Raw genomic sequence first — 11130 nt, 5'->3', positions numbered from 1 at the left:
ATAACCCCAAGACTCTGCAGGAACTCCATCAACTCTGCTGGTCCATCAACTGGGTGAGGCAGCTCCTGGGACTGACGACTGAGGACCTTGCCCCTCTGTTCAACCTGCTTTGTGGGAACGAGGATCTCAAATCCCCGAGGCAGTTGACAGAAGAGGCAAGAAACTCCCTCATCAAGGTCCAAGAGGCGCTGTCATCTCGCCAAGCCCATCGTTATGCCCCAGGTCTGCCCTTTCAGTTTATAGTGTTGGGGAAAATGCCATACCTCCATGGGCTGGTTTTCCAGTGGGACAAGGTGCAGAGGGATCCCCTTCTGATTATTGAGTGGGTTTTCCTCTCGCACCAGCCATCCAAAAGTATTACCACGCCACAGGAGCTCATGGCTCAGTTGGTGATAAAGGCTAGGTCTCGCCTCCGTACCCTTGCGGGGCGTGATTTCACATGTGTTTACCTGCCACTAACAACCAATGCACTGGACCATCTCCTTCAAAACAACAACCATCTCCAATTTGACTTTGATAGTTATTCGGGACAAATATCGGCTCACAACCCGAAACACAAATTGTTCAATTCGGCCTTTAAATTAATTCCAAAAGAAATTCAGAGTCGTGAACCCCTCAATGCCCTGACGATCTTTACAGATGGTTCTGGGGCATCTCACAAGTCTGTCATCGCTTGGAGGAATCCTTGCACTCAGAAGTGGGAGTCTGATGTGCAGGTGGTCGAAGGATCACCGCAGGTTGCAGAGCTTGCCGCAGTGGTCAGAGCATTTGAGCGGTTCGACGAACCTTTTAATTTGGTAACAGATTCTGCATATGTAGCAGGAGTGGTGTCCAGAGCAGAAAGAGCATCGCTCAGAGAGGTGGCGAATCCAAAAACCCTTTTATGTAATGCATGTGAGGTCACACACTGATCTGCCAGGGTTCATCGCAGAGGGGAATCGGAGAGCTGATGCACTAGCCATGCCTATTGAGATGGCAAACTTTCCTAATAGATTCCAGCAAGCCCAGTTGAGCCATGCCACATTCCATCAAAATGCTCCAGCCCTCGTCCGGATGTTCCACCTCACCAAAGACCAGGCAAAGACGATCGTGGCGACATGCCCTAGCTGCCAGAAATACCAGTTACCATCATTAGGCCAAGGGGTTAATCCTCGAGGCCTCGGCAGTTGTGAGGTATGGCAGATGGATGTTACCATTTCCCCCAATTTGGTAGCCAGAAATATGTGCACGTGTCAGTAGACACCTTTTCTGGTGCGACCTTTGCCTCAGCCCATCGTGGGGCAAGGGCAAAAGATGTCACTAACCACCTGGTTCAAGCCTTTGCTGTGCTGGGGACACCGAAAAAAATAAAAACAGACTATATCCCAGCATATACATCTGCAGAATTTCAAAGATTCTTTGATGAATGGGGTGTGGAACATGTCACCGGCATCCCCCGTTCTCCTACAGGCCAGTCAATTGTTGAGCGCAAACACCAAACATTAAAAAGACTGCTTGAACAGCAGAAAGGAGGCAATGAGACTAATGCCCCCGTTTTAAGACTCGCCAAAGCGCTCTTCACTTTAAATTTTTTAAACTGCTCCCATGAAGAACTGAACCCCCCTATTTTAAGGCACTTTACAAATTCAACCAAGGCTAAGCTAACTGAAAGACCCGATGTCTTGGTAAAAGACCCAGCCGCTGCAAATACGCGGCCCGTACCCCTTAATCACTTGGGGAAGGGGGTATGGATGTGTTTCCACCCCAGAGGGTCCAAGATGTATCCCTGGGAAGTGGATCAAACCTTTTTTGAAACCACCTGCAGATGCCAGGCAAAGGAAAGAAGCTGCCACAGCCTGGAAAAGGAGGAGAAACAAGACCTCCTGAATAAACAAGAAATTCTCCTCCCAGGCTGCAAAGACAAACATTCCCTCCCCTAAGTGGCCCTTTGTTTTGAAAGAGGGGGAGTCCAAGGGAGCCATTGTTATTTAAGTTAATTGTATTTGTATTCATTTTATTTATGTTACACTGTCCCTAAAGTTATCTCCCATGACTGCGTGATGACATCCTACATGCTGCTGTCCCACCAGCTGCTGCAGCTCCTCCTGTACACTGGGAGCTCCAGTGGCCGGATTCCATCCATTATCAAGGACATTGTATGGGGTTTCTTTATGGAGATATTAATTTTATTAGCCCTTCCCATTTTTAAGTGTTTGGTTTTGAAATTCCTTAAGCCTTTTCCCCTCATTTCAAGGTAATAAAGAAGGGGGAGATGTTGGGGTGGGTAAGCCTGCTCTCGGGCTGAAACCATCAAATGTCAGTCACTAGAAGAGATCACTGAGATCTAGGTTACCTCCCCCTGGGTGGCTCCCAATCCTAAATTACCTCCCCCTGTTCCAGAAAGTTCTCCCTTTTTTAGTTATTAATTGGTTCCCTGTTATGACTCCTGCCTCCCTGTTTTCCCCATTTGTTCTGAAAAATTGTATCCTCCCCTCTGCTTGTACCCCATTGGTTGTTTTCTCTCTCCCTGCCTTGCTCCACCCCCCCATAAAGGGGCGAGCCCGCTTTTCCTCGAGGCTGCTCTGGTCCCTGGACCCTCCTGCAAATAAACCTGTTGGAACCCACACCAGAAGCCCCTCCCGCCTTCTTTGCCTCCGGGCTAACGCGAGCCTAATCCATCGGCCGCCCGACGACGTGCTTCCTCTGAGGAGGAGCCAGCGCACGCACCCATCTCACGCCGATTCCACTGAGCCGTCCAGCGAGGACGTTGTGGAGGCTAACGCTGCATCCCCTCTGCCCGAGGGCACGCCGAGGCTTGTGGTTACAAGCCCCCGGTTGCGTTAAGACATGGCGTCCCTTCCCCACAGGATGAATTTGGTGTCTAGGACACATGGATGGAGTGTGGCTATTTGTCCTTCAGGACCTTCAATTTGAATGGTGTTTTTGGATTGCTTCTCAATTTGGGTACCTCTAATCCCTTGTATGATACCCTGAGACTGCAATTCCCATTGTGCAGGCCACTTAGCAAATGGAATGACAGACACATCAGCACCTGTGTCTATCATTCCCATTATACTGATTTTATGTGATCTGTGACAGAGATTACATTCTATTACAGGTTTATCATTTCCCAAAACCTCAGTCCAACAGATGACTGGGATATGACCATCTGTGGGCAGGTATTTGGGCAGTGGAATGGCCTGTGCAATGACTTGACCCTTTGGCATAAAGTACGGTGGTGTTCCGGTTTGGCCAAATTTAGAAATATATATCCTCTGAGAGAAGGCACAACCACCCCTCCCCCCACCAGGTTCGGGAAAAAATAAATTTTCCTCGAAGGAAAGTGAAGAAGATAAAACTATTTATTTAACAAACACACGGGAAAGGAAAATAATGTTAAATGGTAAAATCTTTCGCTGTAGAGGAAAAACCTGGGAAAGTGTTCGAGTCCTCCCTTTGGTCTCCACGGAGCTGGGCCTTGGCGCAGGGCCAGGCCCTCTGTCCCCGGTGGAAAGTCCTCCCGATGTGCTCTGATGTTACAGAAATCAAGCAGTCCAGTAGAAAAGGGAGAAAATCCGAAATTCCAGAGAAGGAAAAGTTCAACTCTCAGCCTCTCTCCGGAGAACAAGAAACTGGAAAAACTGGCCAAAAGCTGACTGGAAAAGCCGCAAGCCGGGTGCTTCCTCGCTCCCCTGCCCCAGCTGGGAAAAAAAAATTTGCTATCTTTATGTGATTTTGAACAAGTTTCAAACTGCTTTGAGAAAGTTTTGCTCAGTTTTTTTCTTCCCCCTCTCAGGCTCAGTTCAGAGGCATAGAAAGGCCAATAATTAATTTCTGGGCATAGGCAGCGATATGGGATACACATCATAAGGCCACCCCAAGACAGGTGGATATATACATTGTACAATTAGGTTAGAACACCTGTTCTGTTCCACTTTCATGAGTGTGGGTGTAACCTCTATCCCAGCAGGTGTTTCCCGAGTGTCCCTAATAACAAAAAGGTATTTAAAGTCTGGCATGTGGTCCACAGTCTGGAATGCGATGGGTATCACAGTCTGTTTGTTGTTGTTGAAATGGTGTGTTTCATCACAGGTTACCTTAAACCTGGAGTCCAGAAGTCCAAGTTGCTTTGTCTGTAGCTCTATTTGTCTGAATGCAGAACTGTGACCTGTTGAGTCGCTAGTTTCCCTGCTGTTGACCTGGGGAAACAGTCTTTGGAGAGTTTTTATCAGCAATTATAATTGTTCTGCAGTTGCCAGCAACATGTCCCTTTTTCTGACAATGATAGCATATAAGGTGTTGCCTCTCGGAGGCGTAGCAACCTGGTTCAGGAACGGCACGACGACCACCTCAGGTCGTTCGGGCCATCAGCTCACAGACACCAATGTGGTGGACGGCAAAATGGCATTTATTCATGGGTTGCATAGGGTTAAATAACTTGGGTTTGCCGTGTCAATTCCTTCTGCTTACGTATTACCTGTTGAGGGGAGGGGTTCTATCTGCCCGTACAATGCGAAATCTTCTGAACGCCTATCCCTAATCACCCACATTTCCCCCTCCCCCATGATTAATTAAAAAACATACAAAGTATAAACGGTATAAAATTTCAAGAACTAGTAAAACCTACATAACAAGTTGTAAAAAGTGATATAACATGTATAAAATAAACACGCTTTAGAGCAATTGTTGGCGGTCAACAAATAAAATGTTAACCTTTTCTAAACAGCTTTTAACAAGCAACACCAATTTGTTTAATATGCAAGGCCCGAGAATCAACGTTAGGAGTATCATAGTGAGGGGGCCTATTAGAGTGGAGGCAAGGGTGGTCAGCCATGGAGACTGGTTAAACCATGACTCGAACCATCCTTGTTGGGCTTCTCTTTCTGTTTTTCTCTGGGCTAGCCTTTCTCTTAGTTCGGTCATTGAGTCCCGTACGACTCCGGTGTGGTCTGCATAAAAGCAGCATTCCTCTTTCAAGGCGGCACACAGGCCTCCTTGTTGCATGAGCAAGAGGTCCAGTCCTCGCCTGTTCTGCAGGACGACTTCTGAGAGAGAGGAGACAGATTTCTCTAGGAAGGAGATGGATTTTTCAATTCTTTGTAAGTCCTTGTCAATAGTTATCTGCAGCTGAGAAAGTCCCTGGTGTTGGGTCGCGAGGGCTGAAACACCTGTGGCCGCACCGGTGGCTCCAAGGCCGAGCAGCATTGCGATGGTTATACCTGTTATTACTGCTCTCTTGTGGAGGTGGCTAGGTTCTTCAAAAAGGTGGTACACTTCTTCTTCTTGGTGATACAGGACTCTAGGAACAATTAAAACTTGGACACAAAAATCAGCAGAGTTATCGAATTTATCAAGAAGCACACAGGGGCTTATTCCGGATTGCTGGCAGACAAACATTCCTGACGCGGATGGGATCACCCACTTATTGGTCGTTTTGTCAAGTTTGACAAATTCAGTACAGACATTGCCTATTCGTTTTGCTAAGACTGCATTGCCAAAGCACTTGCCTTGGCCTGTGATCTGACTCAGAGTAACTCCTCTCCAGGGGGTGTCCCATCTGCACTGGTGTGGATTTTGTGCCGCTGAGTAGTTAAAAGGAACATTAAGTGCAATGCCCTCATAAAAAGGGGGTTGCACATCATAACACAACCAGCATGATTTTGTAAGGTTCGGGTTTGATTGATTCAATGACAAAAAGGTAGCGTTTAATACGCTGAGAAACGGATTGTAAGGAGCTGATTTAGGTATTTGATAGGTAACTAATGGGCCGGGTGGGGTGGAGGTGGGATTTAATATTTGTGTATTAAGCGTAAAATCGGTCTTGGGTCTGTTTACCGTAAGAATCTGATTAGGCCTGACTGGTCGGGATTCTGAGGGGAGGAGCCTGATAATTTGTATGCTTACCCAAAGGTCGCGAAAGGCAAGAGCAAACACTGACCACACTCTACCCGTGGCCCAGCTCTTATGGGCCGGCTGTAGAATTGTCATTATGTAGTTTTTGCAAGTGTGTTTCTTCCCATCTTGGGGCACGTATATTTGCTTGTCACGTCCAAATTTTGGTTCGCGACAGCCTTGGGGTGCATACTTGACTTGGAGGAACTCATCAGGTTTCTGCGGTTGCCATCTATCGCTTGTCACGATAGTTTCACACCCCCAATACCCACAATATCCGTACCCTGGATAGTTACAGTAGCTTTTACCTGGGTTTGAAGCAGGACACCAATAGGTTTGGTACAGTGATAAATCATTAAAATTGGGGAGTTGTAGATGCGAAGGAAAAATGTCTTTTAGCTTAAACTCGAAAGATGGGCTGTCTGGTGTGATGGTTTCTTTGATTGCTTTGTCGCCCGAAAGGTGGCGTAGGACCCACCTGAATGGCTGGTGAGGGTAATGTCTTGCATTGGCTTGCCCTCTGCCAAGAAACTGTAAAAGCAAAATTACACAAAGATACCGTTGTTGCTTGGATTTCACTGGTGTAGGATTCTTGGGTGCTGTTGGGCTGCTCGATGACTTGTCGCTTTCTTCAGGCAGTGGGATGTATGGGTCACAGGGGTGTCCAAAGATCCAGTCCTGCAAACAAAACCTCACAGTTTTCATTAGTTTTATTCTGAAGGTCTGGTTTGATTGACTTAAGTGGACACCATTTGACTTTACCATCTTTTTTAACAGCCGCGTACCCTCGTCCTGTGAGCACTAGTCTCCAGCCTTGTTCCCATTCCCCCAATTCATTTTTGATTACAACTTGCGGGCCTTCGTCTAGTGCTCGAGTGGCCCAGTGTCTCTGGGCAGGACTGTTTATTTCATCCCCCCTAGGGAATTGATTCAGTGCTAGCAGGGCAGTTGCCAATATGCGCGCCTGGTCCCCTGGGGGAATAGAATTGGTAAAGCCCTCTGTTTTTGCTAACACTTCCAATTTGGTTTTCAGGGTCTGATTTGCCCGCTCAACAATGGCCTGCCCGGTGCTATTGTACGGGATGCCATGTACTAGAGTGATATCCCACTTTGAAACAAATGTTTGGCTCGATTTTGAAATAAATTTCGGGCCGTTGTCTGTCTTGATCTGCTTTGGAACGCCGAGCCACGCCATGGCCGTTAGCCAATGTTGGATGGTTGCTTTGGAGTCAGTTTTTAGGTGTTGTGTGGCCACGATCACTCTGCTATATGTGTCCACAGTCACTGCAAGCCATGCTCGGGGTTTTAGTAGATGACATAGTGTAAAGTCTGTTTGCCATATTTCTGAGGCTTTAAGGCTTCTGGGGTTGACTCCGCTGGACCACAGCAGTGATTTTTGACAGTGGGGGCATGTGGCTACGACGTGTTTCGCATCAGTGGTTGAAATCCCGCACCTTTTTGCTAGTGCTCTAGCTCCGATGTGGAGAGACTTGTGTAGCTGACGGGCATCTCTCAGTGTCCATAGTCCTTTTGCGGCGGCGTCTGCCTTGTCGTTACCGATTTGAAAGAATCCTTTAACCGGATTGTGGCTGTTAACGTGGATGACAGATATGGTGCCCTTCCGCAAAAAGAGTGCTTCTTCAAGCATCACAGCCACCGTGGACGCTGACACACTGGGCCCTGACATAGCTAGGCAAAGCTTAGCCACAAACATAGAGTCAGTTACAATGTTGAGGTGCTCTTCCGGGAACAGTCCACATGCCAGCACAACGGCGGCTGCTTCGAGTTGTTGGACTGAAAGCGTAGGGTCGGTTGCTTTGATGCATTGCCACTGCTCTCCCGAAGGCCATACCGCTGCTGCGGTTGAGGTTAGCGAAGATGCGTCTGTGAAGACCGTCGGTCCCGGTCGCGGTCGGTCGATGACTTTTGGCGGGAGGTTGATGTCGACGATCGCAAGCAGCTGGGTCCATGGGGGTTTTGCAGCATAGCGAATCTCTCCTCCAAAACCAGCAGGACTATGGCTAAATGCTCTGATATTGTCGCTGATTGCGCAGAGAGCTGTTTGCAGAAGGGTAGGTATATCTTGGCGGGTTCCGTGCCCAAGTGCCTTAGGGCAAGTCTTCTGCCTTTCATGATGAGGTTGCCAAGACACTCAACTCCCAGGGAAAATGCGCGCGACGGCTTTCCCAAGACTACCCACTGTATTGGTTGGGCTTTGTCGGGGGGCTCTTGGGCTAGCGCTCCTACCCCTCCTTTCTTTGTAAAGTGAACATATAAATCGAGTGGTGCTCCCGGGTCCCACCTGGTAAGCGTGCTTACAGACATTTGCTGCTCGATAAAGTCGAGCGAGCTTGTTGCTTCTGGTGTCAGAACTTTCTGTTCCCATGAGTTTTTTCCTCTCAAGAGGTCATTTAAGGGGTCCATGACCTCGGGAGGAATCAGGATGATGTTACGGAGCCATTGTAGAGATCCCACCAGCTGCTGCATATCATGGAGCCTCTTGATATTCCTGCGGATTTTTATCTTGAGAGGAGTTATGTAGGAACTTGTAATTCCTACTCCTAGAAAGGTTACACATGGTCCCTTTCTTATTTTTGCGCTCGCGATTTCAAAGCCATTTGTTTTCAGGGTCTCTGAGACTCTCAACACTAGTCGGTCTACCTGGCTCGCTGATGGCGCGGCGATCAAGATGTCATCCATGTATTGAATAATGGTCGCGGCTGGGTGGCTGCGCTGGACCGGCGCTAGTGCTCGGTCTACCGTGATCTGGCAGATGGTGGGGGAGTTGATCATCCCTTGGGGCAACACCTTCCACTGGAAGCGCAGGTTAGGCCGTTGGCTGTTCAGGAAGACAACAGAAAAGGCAAACCGCTCTTTGTCTTCATCATGCAGGGGTATGGAAAAGAAACATTCTTTAATGTCAAGCACTGCGCAGGGTTGCCCTTTTGGTATCATCAAGTTCATGGGTAGCAAAGTTTGGACTGGACCCATTGGTTGGATTCTCTTGTTCACCTCCTGCAGGTCGTGCAGGAGGCAGAAGCCCTCGCCAGATCGTTTGGGTATTACGAAAACCAGGGTGTTCCATGGGCTTGTGGAGGGCTCTATGTGGTTCCGCTGTAGCTCGCAGCTAACTAGCTCGAGGAGGGCGGTCATTTGAGGCTTTGACAAGGGCCACTGCTCGACTCACACTGGGTCGACCGATTTCCATATTAGTTTGATGGACAAACGGCGGGTACGCGGCAGTGGCCCTTAGAATAAATTTGTCACCCTGACTTTCAGTAGGGCAAGGGCATCCCTCCCCAACAAGGGTGGACATTTCAACATAACGTATGGGAAAAGTTGATAGTTTTCTCTAGTCCTCTTTCGGTGCGGAGCATTATCGCTTTTTTGGGCCCGAGATAGTCCCCCAACTCTGCCCACCATGGGGGCCTCCTCCAGTTCCCAATGTATAGGCCAGTACGTTTCTGGGACAACGGTAACGTCTGATCCCGTATCAATCCAAAAGGGGAGACAAATAGCAGAGTCATCTGGGTTGTTATGGAGACAGCAAACTCCCCACACTATCGGCGGGTGGCTGCCCACCTTCATGGCCAAAGCCACCCAGGGATCTAGCTCCCAGGGGGTTGTTCCTGCTGTGCCTGGAGCCATCGGTTGAGCCACGAAATTGGTCATTTCCCGGGGGGGCAGTGAGTGCAGGAGCTCCACGCCCCATCGAGGATTGGAATAGTTGGGCCGCTTCACGTCCCAAGTGGGAGGGAGCTGTGTGTGGCCCGGATGCTCCCTCCCCCTCCCATTTCCCTGGGGCTTTGATTTGCATTCTCTGGCAAAATGTCCCTTTTTTCCACATGCCCAGCATGGCCCTCTAGGTCACGTCTGGCGTGGGGGAACTGCTGTTGATGGATGCTCTAATTGGGGGCAATTCATTACAACGTGGCCTGCCTGGCCACATTTAAAGCATGCCATTACACTGGTTATCGCAGTGTGGACGGCTACCTGGATTGGGGCCAGATGTTCTTCTTTTGCGACATGCTTAATCATATCTGCAATACTGGACCCGGCTGGTAATGACTGTAAAATGTCCTTAGTGGCTGAATTGCATTGTTGACGCAAGCATTCTGCCACCACAGGGCCCTTTGCTTCTGAGGGCAAAGCAGAGGAATCGACTGCTGCCTGGAGGCGGTCCACAAACTGTGTGAAACTTTCGCTCTCGCTTTGCTTTATTGTGCACCATGGCGATGGTCTAGCAATAACTCTGGAAGCAGAGCGGATAGCTTCTCTAGCGGCGCGGGTAGTTACCATGACTTCGTGGGCCCGTAGGCCCTCGGCCTGCGCCTGGGGTGTGACCATGGTTGGGTCCGTGCCCATTAGCCGCTGTAGGCTGGAGCCGTGTAGTGGATGGTCTGCCCCAGTTACTAGGGCTAGTTGCTTTGCGCAATTGTCTTCCCACTCTTGTTTGAAAACGATCATCCCCGCCCCATCAAAAATTAATCTGCAGGTTTGTTTAATGTCAAATGGGAGCATGTCGTCCCCTCCAAAAAGGCTGTCGATGAGGGTGGAAACCATAGCCGAATTAATCCCTCTGTCTGCAATTGCTTTAACAATTGCTTGTATATCTTTAGGATTTATTGGTGAGTAAATCCTCTGGTTTCCGCCTTGCCCTCCTACTCAGACCAGGAAAGCTAGTGTGGCTGATGGGGCCCAGTCGGCGCATGCTATTTTTATTTTTCTCCAGTCTGTAAGCGGAGTACGTTCTTTTTCTAACTTCCCCTTGGCCCAAGTAGGAGCGCAGTGGTTATTGCTTCTATCTACTCTCACTTCATCCTTGTCGGAGTCGGAGTCGGTTACGGACCACTCGTCAAGCCACTCGCTCCAGCTAGAGTCTGACTCGGAGCCAGAAGTCGACTGACTGGATACTTCCGGGCTCCGGAACTTTTTTGTTGGGCTCCTACCCCGCCCCTTTCTCTTAGGGTTGGGCCGCTCCTTCCCCCTAGGCTCGCCCCGCCTCCTGCTAAGGGAGGCTCTTGCTTTATAAGGGCATGTTTCCGGGCAAGCGCTCTGATTGGCCTTGATTCCCCCTCCGGGATTCCCCCCCTTTTCTGTTCACGCGAGTCTGCGTTATCTAGCGGACCTTCTCTGTTCCCGCCGGCTGTGTCTGAGCCCCCCCCATCCCTTTGGGGTTCAGCGCCATTCTGTGGCACATAGGGCGGGGGTCTCACCCATGCCGTTTCGGACTCTGATTTAATGGCGGCGCTCCTGGCC

This window comes from Corvus hawaiiensis, chromosome W (assembly GCF_020740725.1).
Source record: "Corvus hawaiiensis isolate bCorHaw1 chromosome W, bCorHaw1.pri.cur, whole genome shotgun sequence".
In the NCBI taxonomy this organism is placed as follows: Eukaryota; Metazoa; Chordata; class Aves; order Passeriformes; family Corvidae; genus Corvus; species Corvus hawaiiensis.
Note: the sequence above shows the minus strand (reverse complement) of the source record.